Source organism: Ursus americanus, chromosome 25 (genome assembly GCF_024610735.1).
Source record: "Ursus americanus isolate L20-20 chromosome 25, mUrsAme1.1.p, whole genome shotgun sequence".
Taxonomy (NCBI): Eukaryota; Metazoa; Chordata; class Mammalia; order Carnivora; family Ursidae; genus Ursus; species Ursus americanus.
In genome coordinates, this window is record NC_142151.1 from 4,892,610 (window position 1) to 4,902,065 (window position 9,456).

The following is a 9,456-nucleotide window of genomic DNA, read 5'->3' on the forward strand; positions in this document are numbered from 1 at the left end:
TCTCTTGAAACAGTCCTTTGTGTGACTCAATACTTACCCTGATCCTTTGATCCTCAAGATGTTTTAACAAAAGATTATATCATCACACTTTCTGCTTTTTTTCTAAACCAGGGTTTATCTCTATTCCATGTGCATGGAGGACATTTCTTAATTTTAGCATCTTTTGCTAGGTAGGGAGGCTGAGAATTTTCAAAATTGTCAAGTCCTGGGGCACCTGGGTGGCTCAGTTGGTTAAACGGCTGCCTTTGGCTCAGGTCATGATCCTGGGGTCCTGGGATCAGCCCTGCATTGGGCTCCCTGCTCAGTGGGGAGTCTGCTTCTCCCTTTTCCTCTGCTCCCTCCTCATGCTCTCTCTTTTTCAAATAAAGAAATAAAATCAATTTAAAAAAAAAAGTCAAGTCCTTATGCCTATTTAACAGTTTTTAAACCATTCTCCCCTCCACTTCTTTCTCTCCTCTCACATTTAACTAGAAGCAGCAAGAAGCAACGGGTCGGGGCCTCAGTGCCTTGCCTGTTCCTCTCCTCAGCTATATGAGCCAATTTATCACTTACACGTTCTACATTCCACGTTAACTGCAGGAGACAATGTTGCTAAACTTTCTGCCCCCTACCTAACAAGGACCCCTTCCTCAGGTTGCTGTTAATAAAGTCCTCACTTCCCTTCAATCCTTGCTGGCAAGCCCTCTCCAAGTCTGCATTGCTGCTAACAATCCAATCCAGGCAATCCGGGCTTTCTCTATCACCTCCTCAAAATTTCCCCACTCTGCCCACCACACCATTCCAGAGCTGCTCCTGTATTCCTCGGTATTTGTTTCAGAAGTAACCCATTTCCAGCCCAAAATCTGTATTAGTTATTTACTGCTGTGCAATAACTTTACCACAAACTTAGAGGCTTAAAACAGCACACATTTATTATCTCAGTTTCTGGAGGGCAGGAGTCTGGGCATGAGGGAACTGGGTCCTCTGTAAGGCTTCCGTAAAGATGTCCCCAGAGATAGGAAGGAAATGAGTGGTTTCCAGTGGCTGGGGGAGGGGAGAATGGGTAATGACCTCTAATGGGTATGCAGTTTCTTTCTAGTGTGATGAAAATATTTTGGAATTGGATCATGGTGATGGTTGCTCAACTTCGTGAATATACTAAAAACCACTGAATTTTATACTTTACGAGGGTAAATTTTGTTTTAAAAGGGCAAACTTTATGGCATGTGAATTATATCTTAATTAAAAACAGAAAGTGCTGGGGCACCTGGGGGGCGCAGTGGTTAAGCGCCTGCCTTTGGCTCAGGGCCTGATCCCAGGGTTCTGGGATCGAGCCCCACATCAGGCTCCCTGCTCCGCTGGGAGCCTGCTTCTTCCTCTCTCACTCCCCCTGCTTGTGTTCCCTCTCTCTCTCTGGCTGTCTCTCTCTCTCTCTGTCAAATAAATAAATAAAATCTTTTAAAAAAATAAAAAATAAAAAAAATAAAAACAGAAAGTGTTGTCCAGGGCTGGGTTCTTATCTGGGGCCTGACTGGGGAGGGATCTGCTTCCAGGCTCACATGGCAGCATTCAGTTCCTTTCAGGCTGCTGGATGAAAGGCAGACTGGAGGCATCCTCAGCTCCTTGCTGCCCGGCCCTCTCCAAATGGCAGCTTGCAAGGGCTTGCCCCTGGCAACATGTTATTACAATTTTGCATTCTTTTTTTTTTTTAAGATTTTGTTTATTTATTTGAGAGAGAGAGAGCATGCGTGTGCAGAAATGGGGGGAGGGGCAGAGGGAGAGCGAAAAGCCAACTCCCCACTGAGCTGGGAACCCAACATAGGGCTCCATCCCAGGATCCCTGGATCATGACCTAAGCCAAAGGCAGATGCTTAGCCGACTGAGCCACCCAGGGGCCCCACAATTTTGCATTTTTATATAATGATCACATACATGTGGTCACACCTGTCCTGTTACCTTTGCTGTATTCTCTTGGTTAGAAGCAAGTCACAGGTTCAGTCCACGCTCCAGGGGCAGGAGTTCCACAGGGTATGAACACAAGGCAGTGGGGATTATGGGGTTTAGAGGCTGTTGCCACATAGGCAATTTTAAGGGACTAGAGCTTTACTCTGAGATAAGGGTTGGGGCTGAGGAGTCACATGACCTGACATGTCTTCAAAAAACACCTCTGGCTGCCATGTTGAGACTAGATTGAGGTGTCTAGGGTGGAAGCAGGAAGGCAGTTAGAAAGCTACTGCCAAAAATAAAAACAAAATCCAGATGGAAGATGGGCTGGGGGGCTGTTACTGGATTGACACAAACACAGTCCCCTTCCACTTCCTAGGGGTCCCTGGAACATCCCCAGGGGATGAGGACAGTCCTCCACCCCCCACCCCACCCACCCCACCCCCGCAGGCTCTAGCCCCTCCCTCTCCCCTTCTCTCAGGGCCTGTCCTCCTCTTTCCTTAGTTCTCTTAAGCCCAGCACACACTTGTTAGCCCACTGAAGCAAAGAGCAATTGGACTGCCATTCTGTCAGCAAAATATTTGCTAAGTGTCTTTTGTAACTCTGGCATGATGTTAATACTGTGAAGACAAGGAGGAAGACATGTCCCATGTGCTGGAGAAGACGGTTATGCCACCATAGGTGAGACACACCCTGCCAGCACGTGAGCAAAGATGGGGGCGGGGGGTGGGGGGCCACAGGGGGCACTGAGGGGGGCAGATCTAGGGGTAGCTAAGAGATACCTAAGCCTCAGGATAGAAACTAACAGACATGGCCTGCCTCCCGAAACATGTGTCTAACACTGCCAGGTCAAGTTGTCTCCATTCTCCCATCTCCCCAAACCCCCGCTCCCGCCACCAGGCTACTTTTGGCTCTGTCCTAGAGAGCCTTCCGCCCTACCTTGCGAACTCTTCTCTTCCACCGGAAGCCAGAGTTCGGTCCCTCTTAGCAGCTTTTATTTACATCTGGAGAGGAGCTGTTCAACGGAAACATAAGGTGAGCAACATATGTGATTTTTAAGTTTCTGGTAGCCACATTTTTAAAAGGTTTTTTAAAGTGAAATTAATTTGGGGGCATCTGACTGGCTCAGTCGATGCAGCATGTGACTCTTGATCTTGTGGTTGTGAGTTCAAGCCCCACATTGGTCATAGAGATTACTTAAAACAAAGTGGAGGAAAAAAAGAAATTAATTGAAATAATATATTTATTTAACCCACATGTCCAAAATGTTCCCATTTCAACATGGAATCATATAAAAAATTATAAATGATACTTGAAAAATTATTATTTTTTCATTTTAAGTCCCAAAAGTTTATTACGTATTTTACACTTATAGCACGTTTCAGTTTGGATGCTAAATTCTTATTGGAAATACATGGTCTGTATTTAGATTTCACAAAATTTATGTTGAAAAAGTAAATTCACATCCCCAAGTTGTCTCATGCATACTTAAGTTTTCCAATAACTGAATCAATTTTAAAATTTCTTTTTAATTGAGTTAAAATTAAGTAACAGCTCGGTTCCTCAGTGGCACACACAGGTCACATACAAGTGCTCAGTGCCCACAAATGACTAACGGCTCTTCTAGGCCTCTCCAGGGTGGGCCCCAGATCCACCACTCGGCTTCTGCTTTCTCCAATCACCCAGTTTTACCCAGACCCTCCTGTCCTCAGCGTGTCCACCCAGACATTCAAACAGCTTCCCTTCCTCCCTGCACCCCCATCTCCAACCTGTGGGAGCCACCCATGACTCATACCCATCCCTGGCTCTCCTGGCTCGCTTTTCACCTGGTCCTTCTATAGGGATTCTCATTTCTATGCATACACATTAGCATACCGGAAGGCTAATTTGCATACTGATTAGGCAGATTCACACACTTCCAGGATTAGGAGGCATTCTCCCCTGACTGAATGGGGCCCCAGAAAACTCAGGTCTTGCCTTTTTGTCACCACTGAAGGAGACTGGATTTCAGTATTTGCTTGGTTTATGAGATGAGAAGGAGAACAGAGAAACTACCTGAGCTTGGATGGTAGTGTGTTGGGGGGAAAAAGGGTGGGTATCTTGGGTGTGTCTGTGTGTGGGTGGGAAGAGGACATTTCACATATGGTTTGTTGTGTCAGAATGATTTGGTTGTTAAATAAGCACTTTAAGGGATTATTTCACATTTCATACTTTAAAATTTTTATAATTTAAATTCTTTCCCCCAGGCTGGATTTTTTTCAAACTTCAGATCTCTGCCTGAAATTGGCTTGATTTGCATAATCCCACCCTGAGATTTAGCCCCGCCCCTCAGGACCCCCTCTTCGCCATGCGCAATAGATCGGGACCTCTGCTGGATAGTCACCTTCCCCAAGTCTTGCCACTTTGGGCAGCCACCCTGTTCTGGCCTCCTCCTCCCTGAGAATGAGCCCGGCTGTGCTGCTGTTGAGAGGCTGGGATAATCCTCCCTGAGCTATTTCAAGGATTAGCCCTGCTGCCCGGTGCCCAGCTCCCGCTGGGATTTCAGAGCTGTGGACACTGGGCCAGGAAGGGAGGGGTGCAACTCCTGTGATGCAGATCCATGCAGGGCAGAGGCACCCAGGGCCAGGTTCCAGGTTTCTTAGAGTCTGTCATGATATGTGGAGTTCAGTGAGATGGACACTGGCAGCCTGCGACCCTTATTATGACCATAAGTCCAAGAGCTGGAGTCATGAGAGCCCAAAGTCCTGGGGCCTCAATCTGTGCCTTGAAACACACGCACACTTACACGCACACACACACTCACCCCTCCCCATCTCCCCATCACTTTCACATGCCAGCCTCATTATTATTTTCATAGATTGAGCACTTTTGCCTTCGTGAGGACCTTACTCCATAAAAATATATTAAAAATTAGATTTTATGACTATGTTGGCATATAGATGAATATATTAATATGTATTAAAATATCTTCCTGGATCTACGGTTCATTTTTCTCTTCTGATTTTAATTAAAATATTTTTGTGGTCCCATGAAAGTATTGTGTTTCTGTGCCTAATGGATAAGTTGGCCTTGCCTGTCGTCCCACTTCCACTCCCCCCCCTTCACTGGTGAGGAAAGGCTTCATTTTCAGAGGGAGGGGACGGAGAGCTTCAGTGTCCCTCTCTGAGCCCAAAATGACTCACTTAAGAACCTAATAGCTCTCCTACCACCCCCAATTCTGGCTTCTACAGTCCTGGTTGGGCTCAGATGGAGGTCCCTGTTCCCTCCCTCTGAAAATGGAGCCCTTCCTCACCTGGGAGAGCCCTTCCTCACCTGGGAGAGCCAGGTGCTGCCCCGAGAAGAATGCATTCATGGTTTTGTGAAGGCCTTCCTGCCCTGCCACCCCTGATTGCAGGTAGGTCTGAGCAAATCGGAGGGAGCCCCATTTTGGCATCCGAAAGGGATGGCTTCCTCCAAGCCTACTGGCTATGATCCCAAGGTTTCAACCATGCTGGCTCAAGTCCAGGCTCCTTACATGAGACCCTCTTTGAGAGGTCATATAACATAGTGGATGAGAGTGCTTATTAAGAGGGGGACCTGCCTGAACTTGGACAAGTTCTTAAACCTCTCAAAGCCTCATTTTCCTCCAACTCTACATGGGGATGATGGGAATATTTGCCTCACCAGATTCTTTTAAGTATTCAGTATTGCACATGTACTTTTCCATGTACATAAAGCTCTATACACTTGCTAGGAAATAGGATTGATATGCAAGGGGTGTCTGGGGGGCTCAGTTGGTTAAGCATCTGCCTTCGGCTCAGGTCATGATCCTGGGGCCCTGGGATTGAGCCCCGAGTTGGGCTCCTGCTCAGCAGGGGAATCTGCTTCCCCTTTCTCTCTGCCCTTCCCCCTGCCTGTACGCTCTCTCTCTCTCTCTCTCTCTCTCTCTCTCTCTCTCTGTCAAGTAAATAAATAAAATTTTTTTTAGAAAAGAAAATAGGATTGTTATGCAAGACAAATAAACATAGGTGATCCCCCACCTCTTCTCCACAACTCAGATACACAACGTAATTGAGATCATGCACGTAAAGTACCAAGCGCATTGCCTGGCACAGAGTAGGAGCTCCAGAAATGGTACCTAGTGTTGTGGTCTGGTTCTCACCTACTTCTCAGTCTCATCCCCACCCCTCTTTGTCTTGAACTTCGGCAACATCAAACTGCTTATGGTCGTGTCGCCTATTTCCCATTCCACTCCCGAGTGTACACTTTCTCACCTCCTGAACACTGTTGCACAAACTGTCTAGCTCTTCTTCCTGGGAGGATGGATGGACAATATTTCCCAGCCTCCCCCGCAGTTAGATGTGCCCACTTGAACAAGCTCTAGCCAGTGGAATATGAACAAGAGCGATGTATGCCACTTCCGGGGCTGCTTCTCCAAGCCTCCCACACGCTCTCCATGCTCTTTCCCCTTCCAAGCAGAGCGGTAAACTTGAAAGCCCCATGCTGAAGATGACAGAGCCACAGGCGGAAAGCACCAATGTCCCTGAGTTAGAACAGGAAGGAGAACCACCCAACTGATTTGGATGTTCCATTTAGTGAGATGTGAACGTCCATCATGCTTAAGCCATTGTATATAAGTTTTGGGTTGATGCGGCCGCTAGGCTTACCTAAATTAGGACCTCCTGCTGTCCCATGTCCCCGGAGTGCCTGTAACTGCACCTGCTTCACTGGGGCAACTCCTGCTTAGCCTTTAAACCTCATCTCTGGCATCACATCCTACAGAAAGCCTTCCCTGAGCAACCCCCCAACTCCTAGACCCAGGGCGAGTTATCTCTTGTCGACTACCCTTTGTTCATTCTTCCTTGCTTCCTAGTAGAATCTCAATTTTGTTCAGGACAGCAATACACCCAGTTAACAATACCCATTTGTCAAGACTCCTTGGAGCCAGCAGAGTCATGTGATCCAGTCCTGGCCAATAAAATGTAAGAGGAAGTTGCTGGCTAGAGAGTCTTAGAGAAGCTTTTTTTTTTTTTCTTGTTTTTAATACAGGCTCCACACCCAGGGTGGAGCCCAATGCAGGGCTTGAACCCACAACCCTGAGACTGCGATCTGAGCTGAGATCAAGAGTCAGACACTTAACCAACTGAGCCACCCAACCACCCCTTTAGGGGAGCTTTTTAAAAAGAGAATAGATCGGGCTCCTATCTGCCTTTACCTTTTTCCTTTCTGCTTCCTGCCTTCCCACCTAGAACTCAGATGCAATGCCCGGAATGGAGCACGCATTTTGCAACCATAAAGATGACAGCCATGCACTCAGGTAGAGTAGAAAGAAGATTCCAGGTTCCTGAAGGAAACATGAAGCCATCGTACCAGCCCTGTGCTGCCTCCATCTGGTTCTCCTATAATGTGGAAATAGAAACTCCTAACGCTTAAACCCCGGTGAACTGAACGCTCCGAGCTCCTGAGCGCCCTGTGCTCCCCTCACCGCTTGTATGGAAACAGGGTCACACTCTGGCAATCATCTGCTTAAGAGTCTGTTTCCCCGGCTTGTTTGAAGGCATGGGGCGAGCACTGTGTGCTGAGAGGATGGGGCGAAGGACGCCTGTGTCTTCGTCAGCCTCGTTCTGACACACAGAAAAGGCCTTAAGTCTGTGGCCTTCTCGCCCCTTCTCTCCTCCATCAGCGGAGCATTGGCTCTCTGACCTCTGAGGTAATTTCGAGCTCTCGAATTCTCGGATTCCATCCCACATCCAGTACGCTCTCCACACCAAGGAGGCAACCGAAGCGTAAGCCGCGGGCTGGGCCCTCTGTCCGGGCAGTCCAGGAACACGTTAGAATAACTGGAGCTTACGCAGCACTTCTTAGACCCCACCATCGTTTCTCTTTAAGTGAGGCGAAAGTCATATAAAATGGGCCATTGTGAAGCGAAAACTTCAGTGACATTTAGTACCTTCACAATGCTGTGCAATCACCCCTTCTGTGTAATTCCCAAACCTTTCCCTCACCCCAAAATAAAACTTTAACCCGTGAGCAGCTGCTTCCCATCCTCCCCTTCCCCCAAGCTCCTGCCAACCCCCGGTCAGCATGCTGTCCCTACGGTTTCCCCACCCTGGACATCTCATGTAAATGGAGTCACACAACAGGCCAGCAAGGGCAGGTAGGGCCTCAGCGCCCACACATTAGGATGACATTATCTCTGCTTCGCCCTGACTGAGGTCAAGGATTCCCACTGCCGCTCGAGTGACTGAGGTTAAATGTCTTTGCAGTCCGGCTCCTAGGAAATCTTTAAAATTAGGTGTGGGATGAGCCTCTCAGATTAGGTAAAAAACTTCTACGAAGTGGAGGGTAAACTGAGGGTGAACTGGGTGGTCTGGGTTGGGGCTGTTGTCTAGCAGCACTTTGGTGTGAAAACACAGCCAGTTTGGGGTATGTGGCGGCTGTGATGTGTGTGTGTGTGTGTGTGTGTGTGTGTGTGTGTGTCTAGACAAATATCCTGGAGCACATACAAGTTTCCTTACGTGTACAAATAATCTTTACAGATCACAAAGTGCTTTGATATCCTTTCTCTGCAGCTCTCAAAAGGAGGCGGGGCAAGCACGCTCCAGCCGGATTTATTTATTTATTTATTTATTTATTTATTTATTTATTTAAAGATTTTATTTATTTATTTGACAGAGAGAGACAGCCAGCGAGAGAGGGAACACAAGCAGGGGGAGTGGGAGAGGGAGAAGCAGGCTCTTAGTGGAGGAGCCTGATGTGGGGCTCAAACCCAGAAAGCTGGGATAACGCCCTGAGCCGAAGGCAGATGCTTAACCACTGCACCACCCAGGCGCCCCATCTCCAGCCGGATTTATAAATGGGGCCACCCCCATCAGATGACTTGCTCAAAGTTGCCCAAAGAATGAGTGGCAGAGCCCCAAGCCTGCACGCTTCTCCTTCCCCATCTTTGGTGTTTTGAAAACCTTGAAATACCTTTAAGAGCCTGCTCAGTCATTGCTCAGGTGGAGTGAGGAGAAAGTGTGTCTGCAGGTTGTATTTGTCAAAAACAAAATGCCATAGGCTGAGTGGCTTAAACGGCATACATTTATTTCTTACTGTTCTGGAGGCCGGAAATTCAAAATCAAGGTGCCAGTGGATTTGGTTCCTGGTGAGAACTCTCTTCCCGGCTTGCAGATGGCCATCTTCTCGCTGTGTCCTTACACGGTGGAGAGAGCTAAGGAGAGCCAGCTCTCTGGTGTCTTTTCTTGTTAAGGACTCTAATCTCATCATAAGGACCCCACCTTCGCGGCCTCCCTGAACCTTAATTACCTCCCAAAGACCACATCTCCAAACACCATCAAACTAGGGGTTAGTGCTTCAACATATTAATTTGACGAGGTGGGGACAAAAACATTCAGTTTTTGAATACAGGTGGAAAACCATCTCTTCCTCATCATGGGTAGGGACCATATGCTGCAACCAGCAAGACATTGGAATGTGTTTGTCAAAAAAGACAATTTAACCTGACTCTAGGATGGGGATGGGGAGCAGGGAAAGAGGACAAAAGTCAGAGAG